The following is a 20,000-nucleotide window of genomic DNA, read 5'->3' on the forward strand; positions in this document are numbered from 1 at the left end:
TTCCCATCCCTTCACTCTTCCCTCTCCTTCCCCTTCCCCTTTCCCCTCCCCTCCCCCCTCACCGTCCTACTCACCTTTCCCTCCTCCTCCCTCTTCCCCTTCCATCCCCTCCCCGTAAACAGGGCTGTGCTACCCGTGGACTTTGTAGCTAATGTGGTATATAAATTATGGAATGTTTACGTCTTTCTGTGCTATTTGTTGCCAGAGAGTTCCAAATCGTTCATTTAATCATTTCCTTATAATTTCTCTTACTTAATCAGTATAGCTTAGAAGAAATATACGAGCACGTTTATTAATATTATTACTAATGATCCTACTGCTATTTTTATTATTATTAATAAGTATACTATACTATATATTATTATTAATACATACATATATATATATATTATATAATACATACATATATATATGTATATATTATATATATATGTGTGTGTGTGCGTGTGTGTAAAAGTAAATAAAAAGTGACCCAACGGGCCACAGATGGTGTAGGCAAGATATATGATGGAATGGTGTAAGGATGACATGTTGTATATACAAAGGTATGGAAATGCTTCTTTTTCATTACAATAAAAAGTGACCAACGGATCACGGGTGGTCTAGTATATATGTATATATATATATATATATATATATATATATATATATATATATATATATATATATATATATATATATATATATATATAATAAATCTTCATTGCCTCAACAGAGATGCAAAAGGCCTCTGTGGAATTCCAACATGCATGTCTTCATGTGCTATGTCTTCCACGAATCTCCACTCTCTCCAGTCTCCGGTCTTATAGTTCTTTTTCAAGTAGTTCTGGTTGCTCCATTTTCTCAGTTGCCATCAGCAGCATGGCTGACACTGTCACTGTTTCCTGGGTGTTAAGTAGGGAACTTGTCCTAGCCATCTCCATGTATCTCATCAACATATGTAACCTCTGTAATTTCCATTACGGTATAATTTCTCACTTTATCCTGTCATCTGACTCCTAATATTCTTCCTAAAGTTTTATTTTCAAAACATCAAAAACGTTTAGATATATTTTCATTATCATACCATGATTTATGTCCATACAGCAATACAGATTATACTAGACTTATGTATTTACTTGCATTTGTATCAAATCTTTCACTAAATTCTAGGTCAAGAGAAGCTGTACTAAATATAATTTTTTCCAAATATTTGAATTATTCGTCTTCATTAATGTTTTATCATATTATTTTACTTATTTAGACCTATTTTTAGTCCAATATCTATAGATATATAATGCATTCTATTACGGAACTTAGTAAATCTTGTGGTGTTCTACTGATTACAACAGTACCATATGCATATTCTGTCTATTAACTTTCTGTTGTTACTCCTACAGAAACATTCTCTTCCATCTCCAATCACCTTTTTTCAGTGGAATATCTATGAGAAGGGGAAACAACACAGGTGAAATAATATTCACTTGTGGCACCTTACTATTAATTGCAAATACTCAGCATTAACTTTGCCTCTGCTTCATATCATGGAGATTTCCTATTAGTTTTACAAATTTATCAGGAAAGCAATAGTGACATATTGTATGCATATGCTGTCAAATGCGTTTTTGTAATTAACAAAATCCATCAGAAGAGGACACATCTTAACACAAATATCTGATAGTGGACAACCCCTGCCTTTTCTAAACTAACTTGTTCGCCTCTAAGCTTTTGATCAATTTCTTTCCACAGTCTGTTGAGAATAAAGTCACTGAATATTTTCAACATAACAAATGAATCTACAGTTACTATTCAGTTATGTCCTCTTTCTACGGTACTTTTGCTATGGTTTCCAATTCCCAGTCATCAGGCTTTGTTCTCTCATTCCATATTCTGAAAAAAAAAAAACATTCTAGTATATTTATAAGGTGTCATTTCAAATTCAGTTAGAATCATCTCTGTGCTGACTCCACCATAACCTTATGTTTTCATTTACTAAGTTTCTTCATTAATCATTATTGAGTCCACTTAAGAAACGGTGAATTCAATCGTTAGTCAATCAGATCTTCTTCAGCTTCTGGTACACTAATCAAATTATCCCCCTATCTCTAATTCATGGCATCACAAAAGTGATCCGCCAAAAGATTAGTCTTTTTCTGACGTTGTTTTCGTCCCTCTTTTTCACAGATATTTTCTTATTTTTTCTTTTCACCATCGGATATTCAATTGATAATTTTGTGGATTAAACTAACGCCAATGAATACATGTGTTTGTCAACATCATCACCCTGTTTACCCAAATATTCTCTCTCATTTCCTTTCGCTCTTCATTCAGTTTAACTATCTAGACTTGGGGACTTAGCATGGTCTAATCTACGTTCTTCATCTCTTCCGAAATTTGTTTCCAAGCACATTTTGCTACTGTCTATCCTTTACCGTACCTCAGGTCTCTTCCCAAAGTTTTCCGGTTCATGACCCCATATCTCAGGCCTTCTTTTCCAGAAGATCGATGTACATTCTCGATATCTAACCGGTCCTCATTCACTGTCTGCTCTTCCCAAGATATCCAAACATTATAATCTTTTCGTAGACTAAATTATCACATCGTAACACCATAAACCCCCTTAGGCAGTTGGGCATATCCTTTATATATAATTTTATTCTAAACTATGATCATTAATTGTTTCCGATGGGGATGACAATTTCATAATCTAAATGGACACAAGATAATATAAAAACACCCACAACTTCTGACATCAAGCTCATAAAAAGTTCCCCAACGCTTGCAACTTCCTTACTGTATTTAAGTCGAGTCGCAAGAGTATGTTCAATGATGGAGTGAATAAAACACACAACTGCTAACAACTGATATTCCTAAAATAAGGAAAAATTCTTCACCCAAAGAGAACTATGCTTACAAATAAAGTCAGACGTGCACTGGTGTCTAACTATGAAATTTTCAATCTAAATCACAAAAAGGAAGACGACATATCAGGAGTTTTTATATATATATATATATATATATATATATATATATATATATATATATATATATATATATATATAATATACATATATATATATGTATATATATATATATATATATATATATATATATATATATATATATATATATATATATATATATATATATATATATATATATGTTTGTATATATATGATATGTATATATATACATATATATATATATATACTGTATATGTATATATATATATATATATATATATATATATATATATATATATATATATATATATATATATATATATATATATATATATATATATATATATATATATAAAATAATTTTTATCATATCACCGTGACACTTTTTATATTTACAAACATTAAGCTACAAATGTTTAATACCCAGACTGAAGGGAAATTATGATTGATAAGTGGTTCATCACGTTACTCTTTTTTTATATTCATAAACATTAAGCTACAAATGTTGTTACTATCCAATACCCTCTGACTCGGAAATAATACCGAACGGAAATTATAATTCATAAGTGGTTCATCACCTGACAGCTTCGATCCACCTACAGCAACAACCTTCGACTTCAGTGACGAGCACTCTTTCCACTGGGCTGTCAAGAGAGGTATAAGTTGATACCGACTCTGCCGTCCATATGCCATTCGAATGCAGGTATTTGTATTTGGCGATGGCATCAACCCATCTCTACCATGACAGTCAAGTGGTACGTTTTAAACATGCAGCTATTTATGAATTTTGATCATATCACTGACTTTTTTATATTCACAAACATTAAGCTACAAACATTTCTTAATATCCAATTCTTTGTACCTTGCTGATCATTGATGATGAGGGCTGTTTTTTCTTTGTCCTCGTGACCTGGAATTTGGTGATGACCAACATTTAAATCTAATGATGAGAAAAACTGGCTATCCCGCACTTTGACAAGCAACCCTTCAACTGTGGGTAGCAGTTAAGCATTATTCTGTGTAACTGCATTAAGTTTCCTATAATCTACAAACAACCATAACAAGCCATCTTTTATTTTAACTATAACAAATGGGGATGGCCAGGGAGATTCACTTTCCTGCAACAATCCCCTCACTCTATAATTTCTCTCATTCCTTCTTCACCTCTCCTTGGTAGCACACAGGGACCTTGTCAGGTATCGAAAGGGTAGGATGATGGTCCCATGTCGATTTGGAATGGAATTGACTAACTCTTCCTGGGGGCTCATCTCTGATGGCCATGATATCATTGTAGTCACTCACAAACTCATCTTCCTCATTTTGATACTCAGAGTGCATTCTGCTAACAGTTCATATCTCATACGGAATTCCCTTCAGATTGTATTAGACTATGAGTTACATTCACTGTGTGGATATAAATCTTTTCTTAGTGTACAAATACATTCTCTTTAGGTATATATTCCTGCCACTTGGCATGGGGCCTAACCACCCTAATGATCCTTCAGGTAGAGGATGGCTTAACCAACAGGCTAACCAGTGTCCTTGGGGGGATTATCTCACCTCTTGCAGGAGTAGCTGAAACTATATCTTGATTGTATTTATGCAGTAACACTATTAAATTTCCATATTTCCCATAAAAAGATTTTCCAGGTATCACTATCCCCCATTATCAATCTAGTGGGTCTGTCGTGGCCCTGAATATTCACCCTAAATTTTGGGATGTAGTCAGTTACTAAGATACAGTGTGCCCCCTCAATTCTAAACGAGCCCTCTGCCTTGTCACAACATGTCCCTGAGGGATAACAAGGATCAGCTTCTCCTTGACTCTCCCTGTGCCTGTGGGAAAGGTTCCCCTTTCCAACAGGGAGATACTTTCCCCTGTATCCAGTAGGGTGGTTATATTTCCTTGCCTGCTAGTTATCTGGTTAAACAGCACTCCCTCCTTTTCTAGGGCATGTACGGAGGGGACACTGGTCATTGCCTCTCACCTGCCTCATAATTTTATGGGTGTCTGCAATTCCTCTCCCAACTAGGTCCTTGGGGAAATACTTCATCCTTTGTCCCCTGTGGAGGGGGTGTACTGTCACCCTAGCTGAGGTCACTCGTGGCTGTCAGCACTGCCCTAACCCCCAGCCTTGGGGAAAGACTGGCTCTCACTTGAAATCCTCTCCTTCCCCTTGACCAGTTGCCTTGCCCTCTAGGAGCACCACCCATGTGGTCCATAGCTAGGGGTGATGGTTTGTTTTTTAGCAGTATCTGGATAATCTCAAGTGATATAGCTCCAGCTCTGACAGGTGAAGCACCGTTGGCTACCTCATCAGGTCCACTGAACCTGCCTATGACCTCCATCCCCACAGGTCTAACAGACATCTCTCCCTACTCAAGGCGAAGGCCCCATGCAGATACCCACTCATCCTTCTCTGTCCATTTTGTCTTCCTACTGATTGTGATGTCATAAGCTGGGCCTGCACATTGCCAATGCTGGTCTTTTCCTTCTCAGTATTAATCCTCTTGACCATTTGCTGTATATGTATGAGTAAATCCTAAAGGGACCTTTTTCTGTCATAAAGGTACCCGTAAGTCAGAGAGGAAGGAGACTCAGAACATTGGACTGGCATATTACCATCTTCTCTGCCCCAGGAAGCCTCCACAGAGCTATGCTGTCAACCTCTAGGAATATTTTATGAGCAAACTCGCCCACTGTTTCCTTCAGCTTCTTCATCTGTCATTAGCTTTCTTGCAGGTTTGCTTTCTTCTTCACACTCAACTGAAACTTCTTAATGAAAATATTTATAAACTATTCTCATGTACAGCACCTCTCAGAATTAATGCTGGACAGCACTGAAAATGACACTTTCTTGTGTGCTAACAAAATCTGCAGTTGATCTGACTTTCTTATGTCTGCCTGTACTCTAGAGGAGCTGTTAGCATTCAGGTCTGAGGTGGTTCTTTTTCACAAGCAATGTTGAAAGGCTGATATTAAATACGAGAGCATCCTGTTTCTGTCATTATTTACAGCCTTAAAGGCAAGTGGCCAAGAAGGGACTTGTACCTTTCGTCTGGCACAGCTGGACTTGTGTCTTTGTCTCGAATCCTGGTACAGGCAAAAATAAGAGTACCCCACCCATTCAAGTGCTGAACTAAGTATGAGAGGCAATGTAACTGACCCACTTGGTTAACTGCTACCAATGACAACAAAAAGACTGCCTTCAGCATTATGTCTATGCCCATAGCACTCCTTACAGTTTTGAAATGTGGATAAGAGATGCTTCACAGAAGCAATGTAACATACCACTCCAAAGGCTTCAATTTCCTAGGAGGGCTTAATTGCTCAAACCTCTCATCACATAGGGCAGAGATGTCCCTGCCTTTGAACCAGGAATAAGTAGTAGCTCTCTATTCTGGAGACTGACAGAAGTCTGTCCTAGTGGAGGTGCACAAGGAACTCTGAAATCTACTACATTGTGTCTCTGACAGGAAAAACAACCTTTCCATCACTGCAGTCAGCAAAGATGGACCACTTTGCTTGATGTACCCCTGCTGTAGACTTCATTACTGATTTGGACATCTCTATCAGAAGTTTATGAGAAAACTCTCTATCTCACAGGAAATGCTGGACAGTTTCTATCCATGAAATACAAGCACCTGTAGGGATTGGTGGCAGTGGAGCAGGTGTGACTGTCTAAGCTGTGTGGATCAAAGGGGCATTTCTCTTGGCCTCTTCACTGGTAGTCAGAGCAAGTTCGGGTATCACTCAGCCTGCCACCATTTCTGCACCACCAAGGTCATCCTGAATCCTGGAGTGACTTGCAGACAGCTGACCATCTTTCAAAAAAGCCAGAAGGGAGAAAGCCATTGTTATATAGGTTGTTCCACCGGTGTTGTAAAGCATCTTCCATCTTGGACCATGGGTCTGGTACCTGTAAACAGAACAATAGAGGCCCTCTTTTCAGGTGGGTGGCAAAGATGTCTACCACCGTAGTTCCCCATACTTTGAATAATGCCTCCACCACTACCAGGTACAGGGACCACTCTGTCCCCACCACCTGACTCTGAAGGTTGAGCTGGTCTGCTATGACATTCTGATGTCCAGGTGATATACTACCCACTCATGCATGTCTTGGGAAGTGAATATTGGGGCTAAGGAGGATTACAAATGAAAATAAAAAATTTTTTTAATATGCAAATGTTATGTGGATGTCCAATTTGGTGTCACTCTGGGTCAGTTTTCGCCCTTCATTGTCACCTGTCACCCCTTTGTAGCCCTAAGTGGTCTTCCATGGAACTTTCAGGAAAGTTCGATGCCAAATGATGCAAGATTTTGTCACAAAACTAGTAAAAGTTTCTATTCTGGCATATTATGATGATCTGGCTTTCGATGAGCTAATCAGGAAACAGTAATTGCAAGAATCTCAAGATAAGAAACAGACGATCATCAAAAGTGTTGTCATTAGTTCTGCCCATTTAGTAGTGTATAAGCTCCTATAGGATCGCCCTTGAGAGGACAGGACAGAACAAGAACAGATAAAAGAAGAACAAGGATAAATAAGAGTAAAGAGAGGACTGAGAGATAAAAAGAGAGGAGAAGAAGCATATGGCAGCCCCCTTTCAGACGTTTTGGCATGTCAAGTTCAAGAGAGAAACAAACTGACTTAGTCTACATAACATCTGGGGGCTTAGAATACCAATATGACAGAATTACTGTTGCACCTTGAGTGAAACCATCTGTTTCTTCTACAGGATTCTGTTTCCTAACATTACCTGTTATGACTTGGACCATTGACAGATGGTCTCTTGTTTAATAATTTTCCATAAGTTGTATTTGAACAGAGATCTTTCACATTCCCAATTGATCCCTGATCCTCTTTTCCTGCCAAGAGCAACCAGATTTGCTAAACAACAGCATCAATATACAATAAAAGTGCCTTGCTGTCGAATTTATCAGTTGCAGAGGTCCTTTATTCTTCACACCGTTGGACTGTGGAACAGTCTCCCTGAGGACGTTGTGCAACTGGAACTTTAAAAGTTCAAGCAAAGATGCAATGTATAACTAACCTAAAACAATTCTCCTAGTTGTTTTAGTATTTTACTTACATTATTATCTGTTTATTTATTAATGTTAATTTACTTTTTCTTTTCTAATAACTGATCTCTTTTTTTCTGCAATTCCTAGAACTTTCTGTTACTTCTTTCATATGAACACCATATTCACTGGAAGCTTGCATTTCAAATCAATGGCCCTTGTGGCCTTGTTCCATATGAATAAGTTTTATGGTAATAATTTCTTCTTTTATCATCCAAGGAGATGGAAGAATAGGACATTGAGAAGGAAGAGGCTAACAAGAGGAAGATAACAATGACTTTGATAATGAAAACCATCTTGCGCATTTCTTCCACATTCTTTCCATCTGGGAGAAAGACATCTATACCTCCCTGACTTCTACCAACAAGACTGACATCCCTGATGAGGTCAATGAACCAATGATAGACGGCATCTCTTCCTTCCGAAGTTCATACTAGGGAAATTGAAACAACAGGACCATAGGGTCTTGAATTGCCGTAACTGGATGCAAGGTTGCCTTCTTAGATGGATTAAAAATGTGAATGGGAAGACTTCCATGGGATACCCAATTTTGCCCACAAATTTCCCATCATCTACTTAGTTATCAAAGGCAAGTAGGAGCATCATATGCTGAAGGGGGAGGAGACTTTTAAAGCAGTCGCAGAGACAGGGACAGTTGAAACCCCTTCTGCTTGATCCTAACTAACACTGTTTTCCTCCCAAGTAGCAAAAGGGGGATGGGAGATGATACTGCTGGTGGAGGGGCAGAGAGGTAAGACCTGGAATAGAAACATAAAAGAGAAATTGGATGGTACCTACATCATCATCTTCAGTTACCTTATTTGAACCATATCTCCCCCACTGAGAAGGAGACTAAGACGCACCATCTGGACCAGTTAGAGATGCTAAACATTCTTTGTTTCTGCACGCCAAATACAATTGAAGATCAATGGCAGACAGTGAAAAAACTGGCACTTGGTCTATCCTGACGATGGCATGTACATTCGTCATCCTTACAAGGAGAAGCAGAATTTTCGGGCATCATCATCTCTAACAGTCACTACGAACACAAGAAAAGAGAAGCCCACGCAACAACCATTCAAGCAAAAAAAAAAAAAAAAAAAAACACTGGGGAACAAAGCTTCATGCACAGCCATTTCAAGATCAAGAGTAATATGACTATCTGTACCGCCTGTTGAAGAGAAACTGGAATTAGGCATCCTCTATGCGTGGGTGATTCTTGCAAGGCTATGCTGGGACCCCGCTCCATTTGCATCTTTGTTTCAAGCTTCCCCGGAGGAACAAACTGGTGAAAATACATACAGTACAAATGATTATCTAGAATAAATCAGTCAAATACTTAGAATCGAAAGGGAATTACGTAAGACACTGCAAAGTCATCTTTTAACTTTCTTCCAAACTAAATAATAAATCATGAACTGCCAACAGCACATGGAGAGGCAGTGGGTGGAAATGGGCTATGAGGATTATGCAACACTAAGGGATAATAAAATGAGAAGTTTAATAGAGATACAAAAAATACTAAGAAAATGAAAAGAGAACAGTGATGGCATAAACATATCCTGAATGAAATGAATAAAGGAAATATAGGCAATTAAAGTACGAGAGTATAACAGCTTAATGTAACCTTGACAATTTTTCTGGCAGTGACAGCGTGGGTATATGGAGTCCTGTTAAAAGGGTGAAAAATGGAAAGGCGACAGGTGCAAAGGATTACAAGAGATATGCTGACTGCACAAAGACATGGAGAGTAGCAGCGTTCGCAAGATATACTGAATACGACTGAGAGCATATGATTATTTGGATTACGAAATTCTCATCTATAATGGAGGAAAGAGGAATGAAAATGGGGTAGATATTTACAATACAAGAAGGGTATGAAAGAACGGAAATGGGAGTAATAAGAAAGACGGTATGTTTTCTTGGGTTTATCTTGCTGTAGCTTAATCCTTCTGTCCCCTCCCTTCTTATTGACAATGGACTTCAAATAAATTTGGGAGGAGTAATTGGAGGAAAGGAGTAGGTGTTGACATAGGCTGGGGTTTTAATTTTTATTTGCTCCTTTGTTGTCAATTTCCAAAACCAAAAATGAAGGAGACACTTACAGAGAGCTCTTCGTCGGTCTCTTTTCTTCTTTAAAAGAATTATTAAATATTCAGTCTAGCCAGCTACCATCTCCAAAAACCATAAAGATATCCCTCAACTTTGTAAATGCAATCTCTCTCTCTCACACTCTCCAAAATTGTTTTAGTAGACCCAAGGCTAAACCAATATGCAAATAGCATTCAAATCTCCAACTCAAGCAAAGTTAAACTACAACCTTTGCTAACTCTCCAACCCGAACCTCTTTCCTCTACCCTGGTACCTTAACATTATCCTTTCTTTGCAACCTAACAACATTCGCTACCGGTGCTTAACAAAGATCAACCAGATGCGCAAGCACACATGAACACATATGTTCGACGATGATTTTGGCATGATTCCACCCATCTCACCTCTTTTCCTAATCATCTTGATCAAAAGGCCCACAACGCTCCATCTCTCTCGCGCGTAGTCATCTAACGAACCGCTCCTTCATCCTCACACGATTTTCTCCTACCCTTCTGAGCTGTACTTCAGTGTTAAAGCCCAGTGCTTATGGCAGGGGTTGTTCCACTATGTGACTCAACCCTTTTGGCCGTTCTGTATGTGTAGCTTTTACTGATGCCAAGCTTCTCACAGGATGGGAGGGGGTGTCCAATAAACTAGCCTCTCACGAGGCACAATTTCAATTTCAATTTCCTCAACGTACCAGCAAAGATTATCCATCACTTATTGTTTATTATTATGAAGAGCAGTTTCCGGGGGTAAATCATGAGGATTCAGTCTTAACACTTCATCCTGGCTTGACAAATACTCAAAACAAAGGTCATATACTATGGCGAATACCTTTTCTTTTTTTAGTAAAGTGCACAAGTTAATCCCGACAACAGCTTAAGACTTCCTGAGTTATCCATTCATTACCATTCATTACATACTCAAGAATAAATAAAACAGGATTTCGTTATCCTTGTCAGGCAATAAATGCCTACCACATGGATGCGTTATAAATATGGGTTCATTTTGGCTTATATAATTTTCTATATTTATATATATATATATATATATATATATATATATATATATATATATATATATATATATATATATATATATATATATATATATATGTATATGTATTTATTGATTTTATTGATATCAGTGATATTGTATTGCAATATGTCACCTGTATACTAGTTGCAGGTCCTGTGATAATGAATACTGTTTATTATGTAAAACTCTTTATAAAACTATGAATAGACCTGTGTTACTCAAGAAAGAGTAAAACTATGTAATAGCCATTTTTAATGGAATAAAGAATTTGACTTTGACTTTGATTTTGACTCTTATTTCAGGGGAGGCTAAGCCAAAGAATCTCAGAGTAGGATGTATGCATAGGAAGAACAGTCAGTTCACCATTTACAATTTATTACTAGCATTTTTCTTCATGTTGACTTTACTTACATTTAATCATATTTCTTAATTTCGTGGAAGCTTTCTGAGAACATTCATGGTCTTTCAGCTATTTCCTGAAAATATGATTATGCCCATTGTAGATAATATCCTTCACCCGACCGGGATGGAGCCATTCACAAGATTTTTGTCCTTCTCCATTCAAAGAAAAGAAAAGTTAATGGGGCTTCATCAGTCTCTGACATACAATGAACACACTTCTGACAGTATAACGAAAATACTCGCTGTTAACATTCACATTACCTTCTAATAAAGAATGATAAAATAAGGCGCAGTCGGCCAGCAAAATCACGAATGTTCCGCGAGCTGAAGGGAAGATAATTGTATACGATTTTACCTCAGCCTTCCGTGGTTTAGAGTTATTTGGATCCAAATCATTTACAATGACGATTGGACATCATATTTCAACTTTTTAAACAATAATAATAAAGGATAATATTTTGATACTTGAGTGTCGACTTTGTAATGTACATGACAAACCAAAACCAGGGCACCAAAACACTTACTATGTTGTTTTTTTTTGGTGTATAAATGTCAGTTCACCTTTCATAAACCAACTCACATTCCACATCCCCGTTCAATATTCCCCTCCGACATCCATTGAGGTAACCGACGGAAAATGAAACAGTTTTGTTTTACTCAACGATCCGTATTTCTTTGGTTGCAAAGTTTCTTGACTGACGCTTGTCGAGTGTTACTCTAATGCTCTATGGGGGTCTCCCGTTAGGATGACATCCATCGGCGATGATGAACAAGATGACGAAAAGCCAGACTGAATGGCTCCTGGGTAAAGCACTCTGTATCATCATTAACGGCATCAATTTTTCAGGTTTTCAGTATTGAGTAATGTTTGCAAAGCATTAGAAATTCTCAAAGTGCATAAATATTTGCCAAGGTTATGTATATTACTAGTCAGTTCACTAAAAGAAATATAAATAAAACAATCCAACAAAATACCAAGAGATATTTACTGCCATCGCAGGTGGCACCTGCATCATCACGAATGATACTGACGTCTAAGGCTATGGCAATACCTGCTGGCATGAGCCAGATCGATTTTCGATTGGAAGTGGACAGATCAGGAACAGTATTTTCTCACTGGGGCCAGGGAAGGCTCTCTATCCTGGTACTCAATGAAGCCGTAACCGTGGCCTCACCAGTGCTTACAGTATAGCAAAGACATAGGTAGTGCTGGCGCAAGCGGCGTCATGAATAGACTCTTTAAAGTTGACTCAACCCCGTCGAAAAAGTGACAGAAAGGACAAAGTAACTCAAACTTCAAATCAATATTTAAACAGGGACAGATGGGACAGATCAGGCCCAAGTAGAGAATTAATAAGTAAGGTTGAGAAACTAATTTTAACCTGAAATATCCAGAACACTAAAAATGTTGATAAAGATGATGGATTCGGTTGCATTTCAATGTTGTAGTCGAAGGTTTTGATAGTAAAAGAGGCAGATAAATAGGAAAGAACTGTCCTGGCGGCATTTTATTTAACCGAGTTAACGAATTCACTTTCAAAATTGCTCCAGATCTGAGCTGACAGACGAGGAAAAATAAGAACAACGCTTCTGTATCCCTTAAATAAACAACGAAAAGAATAAAAGAGCGACTTTAGAATGTTCCTTTCTATTGCAAGAATGAATGCAGGCTTAAGAGAGTTTTTGGTATCAGCAATTACACTGCTGGTCCCTTAAAAATTCAAATCCTTTCAATATATCAAACACCTTCCTACACTTCATATTAATAATGATAATTATTATTATGGGAAAGAAAATTTCTCACAGAATTCATTCTTCCTGCGGATATAGTGAAACTATGGAAAAGTGACATTTTTTATTATCAAATTTGCAGCAAGAGAGCAATAAGACCAGGAGCAAACATTGTATCGCAATCCCCGTAGCTCCGTCACCCACTTCCATAGCAGTTTTTAAGGAAAGCCCCTCCTGCCACACCAAATGATTGATATACCTTAGAAGAGAGAACAAGTTCATACTAGTAATTCGAGGAAAAGCAAGTGTGCAAATCTGCCCTTGTCTGTGTACGTCAGAGAGAGAGAGAGAGAGAGAGAGAGAGAGAGAGAGAGAGAGAGAGAGAGAGAGAGAGAGAGAGAACCGACTCTATCATTCCTCTCCAAACCATTTATTGATTCCTTAATCCCTTAATCTCTACATTAATAAGAGATTTATAGATGGATTATGGGGGGATCACCAATGAGAAGGGAAGTGTACTAATTAAGTCCATTAGTCTTGCTACAAAGGACTGGCTGTGTTAAAGCGAATTTCACCGCTACACCCAAACTCTCCTCCCCCTTAACCAAAGCCTTACATCAAAATTTTCTTCCAGACCAATTCAAACAGATGTTTCAATAAATCACACAAAAACTGGACAAGACCCAGTTGCCTTAAAACATCTCTGTTTACAGTATATAGCTCTATTACACAGAACTCTAAAAAAATAAGGTGCAAAGGAACAACTGCGTCCATATTAGCAATGGAACAGATTAAGATAGAAAAAATTATGCGACAAAGAAAATCGTTTTTTATTTATATATCTTACTGTCTATCTCCATGCTAATCCGGGTAGCAGTGATAAAAGACAACTTCAAAACTATCGGCGCACATCATTGCTGTCGGAGAGGTTTAACCAATAAATTACAGTAGATAACAATTGGAGTGACAGGAAAAGAGCAGTATGGAGTTAGACAAGGAAGAGGTGTGATGAATAATTTTTACTTACGAAACAGTTGTGTAAGATGTCTGAGAGTTTACGAGTTACAGAAAAAGCTGCATTTGGCATACATGGTCATAGACAAGCTTATGGTAGATCTGATAGAGAAGCATATTTGGTGGTGTTGTTGATGCATAGTGCAGAGGCAATCTGTTGAGAGTGATCATATGCTTTTTTGCAGTTAAGTCTTGGGAGTTGTCAACTTCAATTAGCCCTATAACATTTTGGTCATTCGTCAATTTTGTCATTGCCAAATGCACCCCACATTTATTTATCCAGTGTAGTGCTTCCTTATTAATAAACTTGGAGGGGCATTATACAGTCACTTCTTATGACAGATTATTCTTTTTAATCAACTTCTGTCATGGAAATCTAAATGGATGAGAATTGGATGACATAATCAGAACTTGATGATACTGATACCAATTTTTAGGCAGGAGAAAAGAACTAATAATGGATACAGTTTACCGAGAAGGGTGGAGAGAGGTTAGTAATAAAAGCAGAAATCCCACAAGCTGACTGATCCCGCGTCCCGAAGTGAAATACAGGCAATTAACACCCAATAGCAATTCCATAAATCATGTGGCACCTTACAGTAGAAAATGTGCAGAATTTATGAACACTGCTGTTTTACAGACATGGTAATTTTACATATTTCAGTTCCACTTGTTTGTGATTTTCATGTTATTCATAATCCCACTTTCGTCAGATTATATGGGGATAGGAGATGACTTGGAAAATGGGCTGAGGCACTAGAAACAAACGGTTAAAATTTGTAATGTACATGCGGTAGTATGCTGAGGGTGAGACATCTGGCAAGAGGATCATTTGGACATATACAGAACTCCTGTCAGAAGGAAGACATGGATCTGGAATAAAAAAAAAAAAAAAAGTACCACTCCTAAAAATGTCAGCAGATGTCAGTCCTGCCCCAACCACACCCCCTAGTGCATCCTATAACTGCTCTCAAGCAGAGGTACAACAGGTCCCTGTTCTAATGGCATTTCAAGAGTGCACTGCCTGTAGACCTGTTGCCCCTGTTGAAGATAAGTACAGCGAGCCTGAAAGGCTTGTAGGGAATCAGAAACTTTCAGCAAAGTACCAGGTTGTATTGATCAGATACTATATCTCTTTAACAACTGTTGGTCATCATAAAGGACTAATAATTTTTAGGACCACAATCTTTGGAACGAGGCAAAAAGAAAGCCATTTAAAGTACATACCCATGAGTTTTTCCCATGCTTGCCCAATCCATGGATTGCCACTGGTTGACGCATTTCGGGTTAAAATATATCTGAATATATTTGAAAGTTCCTATTTTGCTGTAAAAGACATTTTAAGCAAAGCGAAAGTAAAATAGTTATAGGATGAGTTCAACTTACCAATCGTGCATTCGTATTCTTGTAATTCTTGTAATGTGAGACAAGTTTATTATTCCTGTTATGTGTACAGGAGTAAGGATCAACTTACTGCTGGTGAATCCTTAAATGCGTGTTGCAATACTGTGCAATCAATTATCAACTCTTGGCATTCAAATTCCATATTTTGTTTTATTTATGTAATAATTTTTTTTAACGAACAGAATTCACCTTGCCACTCAAGTCCAAGTGTTTTATTAAGAAACACTTTTTTTTCTATTTGGGAATGCACTACCTACCAGTATACTTATGATTTATCTGTCTCAATTGACTCTGAAAGTAAATCTCAAAAGTTTTATTTAGAGGCCAAACTACATAAATTTATCCTTTTGAAGTGATCCAGTCAGTCTCTAGAATCAGGGCTATGATTTTTTTCCATAAAATTTCCTCTACGACTAACAGTGAAGAAGCAAACATCTAATTCTGGTCACGAAAGCATGACCCTCCTCCATTCTGACAGGCTATCCATGAAAGCATCTTATGATAGATGAATTTCCAACCAGAGCCTTATGAACTTGTCTATGGCACAAGGATATTACAAATATGCAGAATGACCAGCTGTAAAGTTAGTCATCAAAAAAGGGTATATGTATCCGTTTTTAGGGATCCAAAGATGTGAAAAACTGAATTAACGGCAGAATTTGTGAAAGCAGGATTATGATAGGAAAAAGAGTGTGGAGTGGGATGTTTTGAGATGTTTTAGCTGCTGATATTGAAGACATGGTGGAAAGATCTGAAAATGTTCAGAAAAGGGGACAAATTTTTAAGCCAAATTTATTAAGAGTATGGTTTTGAGGTAAGTATGCCATGAAGATTGATCAATGAATTGTAATTACAGTAGAAAAATAGAAGGTACCACGATCTCTTCGCCAGGTTTGGAAGCAGGTAAAAATAGACTAACGCAAAGTTACAAGAGATAATGTAAAAATATAGTTAATTCCATGGAGAAAGTGAAAGAGAAAAAATGAGAAGAAACAGAAAGTAAAAGGATACAGTAGAGACAAATTAATAAACTAATTGATCAATAAACTAGAACGACAGTGGGGTGTGTAGGATTTGTAGAGGCTCAACATTTCCTAATATAACTGGGAGGGTTGACTGCACGATTTTCATTAAGACTATCAACCAAATGAGAGAAATTAGACAAGTAAGAAGGTGTGTGGGGTACGAGTTGTTAAGTCATCTGTTTGATACATTCAAGATTACAGCAAAAATCTGAGTGCCATAAAAAAAAGAAAAATCTGAAGCAGATTGTTGACAATGATCCCTGATTTTTGTATTTTGGATGTAGAAATGAAAGGTAGGATCCTTTAACATACATATGCCATATTTACAAACAGAAATAAAAGTTGACAATTTGTTCAGGGTAATTTTACAGGCTATGCAGACAGAAATACAGGGGAATAGTGTATTAGCAGATCACGGATAAGGTTAAGGTTATGACTCTGTGGCTACATATTTAGCAGAGATTTGTGGGTGAGAAGTTATTGTAAAAAATAGAAGGTTAAAATTAATATTAGCAAAAGCAGAAGTATGAGAGTAAATGGAAGCCAGGATATGAAGCGATTTATGTCACTGTTGATGGTAGAAAAATGAATAGTAGTGGACTTGGACTTTTGCTATTAAACCTCACAGCCTATGAACACTTGCTCCCAATCTGTTCAACATCTGTTATTGACAAGATGCCATTCCCAGTCATAATACATGAATGACAATAAGGATATTTATACCATTGCCGAATCACAAACAAGTAAAGCTATAGTTACAAACCTTCCTAAACAGCTAAAATGAGTATTGAAAAACTCTGACAAAAAACTCATTCTCCTGGCAGAAGTTTTAGCATCAGCTTATATATTAACTCCTGCCCCCTTGTTACTAAGTTACAAAGGCTCATGTGCCATTTAGCTTGGTGGGTATATACTGTAATAGCACCGCACTAGCCTGACCTTGGAGCTTTGTCTCCTCACCCAGAAAGGTTATGATGGATGCGAATGAAAGAAAAACGGTGGGAACTGTTGAGATAATGTATGGCAAAGTGTATGTGGAGTCAAAGAGCCACGAAACTAATAAGTAATACAACGTTGGCAATATCGAGAGGGCGTCTGTTGGTCAGGATGGTGAACTGTACATTCCTTGGAGGAATGAGGAGAGAGACCTAAATAATGCTGTGATGATGATGTGGCAAGAGTACGGAAGCAACATAGCGATCAACGGCTCATTATAATGTAGAGGATGGAAAATGTCAGTGAGTATTATGTTCTGGTGCATAACAGCAGCTGTGATGCTATAAGTTAATAAATTTTACCCAGTGAAGGCATGGCTAGCACTGACGGCTAACTGGTTTTCTTTTGAAACTGCCGTGGAAACAGCTACTAAATATGTGACTAATTGTTTTTTCCCGTGTCTTAATGATAGGGTATGCCCCGTAATTGTAAGAAAACTTCTGAGGCGAATGTCAGTCCCTTAGAAGAGAAAAACTAATGCTACTCTGTCTGGAGCAAAATATATAATCCCTGGACTGAGATTTGCACAAGAGTGCATGCCAACAAGTGGTGTATTATATATGCTACCTATGAGGTTTCCTTGTAGATGCATAAAACGGCGGCAATAAAGTAAATGGGGCTGTGACAATTCGATTTGTTTTTACATGATCCCATCCCTCTCAGATAAATTACGATTGTTTATAAAGATTAGACATAAATAAATAAGTCATTACTGTTATTTGCAATAAAACCAATGGAGTGAAAAGACTTCTAAACAATGATTATGATCAGTGAAGAAACATATTTTCAAATACATAAGCATGAAGATGCACTCATAGTGAGGAAACGAATAAAATACGTAACAACGTACGGCAACGAGTAACCAACTAACGAGAGAGAGAGAGAGAGAGAGAGAGAGAGAGAGAGAGAGAGAGAGAGAGAGAGAGAGAGAGGCTTTATGGTCTTACATAAAATGAGTTCCACTACACAAGATTTTTCTTGCCTTAAAACTTTGTATTTAAAACTTTTTCATCTTAATCTTTTCATAAAAACTTACCTTTCAAACCACTGCAGTCTCTCTCTCTCTCTCTCTCTCTCTCTCTCTCTCTCTCTCTCTCTCTCTCTCTCTCACCTCAAAGACGACCCGGTAAAATTGACACCAAACTTTCCAAATTTGCAAAATGGTACCCTCCTTCCCCCCTCTGACTTTTGTCCTGAAACTTCTAAATTGACGCACAACTATGAAAAGAAACTGACTAAATTGTCATACAGGGTCGGACGAAAAATAATAAAAATAGAAAAAGATAAAAGGAGAATTTGGTCGTGGTAAAAGATAGAATTGCGGCATTCGCCCTCTTTATATACAAATAACCTCGACGTAAATTGTATAAAGGAAAAGTTGAAGGCAGCACAGCTCTCTCTTTCCCTCTGTCCAAAATACCCAGGAAATCTTTTCTCTCGGCTTCATGGTTTCCAGCAGTGTCTCTTCTTATAACTCTGCCAGTATAGTATAAATGCAAAATTACACACTTTTATCCCAAGAGAAATGAAGAAATAAACATAGAAAGAAATGAATGTAAATGAAAACGAGCGTGTTCTATATTTCCTCTTGTTCAGCTGAGGAAGAAAGATATTTTCTATCACTTAGCTAGTTTGCTCAACAAGTGCTCGACGGAGCCCGCTTCGTTATTCATGCAACCTATAAGGAAATAAGATAGGGAAAGTATGCAAATCCGCCTGAGGAGGGAAATCACATGGAAAATGTATGCTGTGAAGACACACGCCGTAACTAAGACAGACAAAATAGAGCCACAGCAAAATTGCATTTATTTTCATTAGCATAAGAACGTTTAGAGAGAGAGAGAGAGAGAGAGAGAGAGAGAGAGAGAGTGAGTTCTTTCTAGTATAAAACCATGAATTCAGTAATTTTCAGTTTCTTGACAATGTCGTGAGGCGCCAATTAAAAGTGTGGGCCTTCTGGTCAGTCATCTGCAGTCTCCCTCTTCCTGGTACCTGTCACTTTATTAAATATATAAGTTGTTGTGGCGAAAAGGTTCACATGGGTATGATCTTTTTCTTTGAAGATATCTCTGGTAATCTCTCCCCAAAATTACGTAAAATGCTTGTTCCAAAATGTAACATAAGGGCTGATATTAGTAATTACACACCAATCCCTAATACATTAACAACTCACAGAAGTACCTTAAATTTGGGTATTTGCATCTTGGCATCCAGCATGTTACTGGAAACTGAAGTTGTATGCCCATTAGATCTAATTATATAATATAAACT

At 37.5% G+C, this 20,000-nt stretch overlaps 1 long non-coding RNA gene across 4 annotated transcripts in view; it reads right to left on the bottom strand.

Annotated features, from left to right (window-relative positions):
* Positions 1-20,000, bottom strand: part of LOC136851642 (uncharacterized) — a 318,637-nt gene that overhangs the window by 201,570 nt on the left and 97,067 nt on the right. The gene's annotated exons all lie outside the window — the stretch shown is intronic.

The sequence above is a fragment of the Macrobrachium rosenbergii genome, chromosome 23 (genome assembly GCF_040412425.1).
Source record: "Macrobrachium rosenbergii isolate ZJJX-2024 chromosome 23, ASM4041242v1, whole genome shotgun sequence".
Taxonomy (NCBI): Eukaryota; Metazoa; Arthropoda; class Malacostraca; order Decapoda; family Palaemonidae; genus Macrobrachium; species Macrobrachium rosenbergii.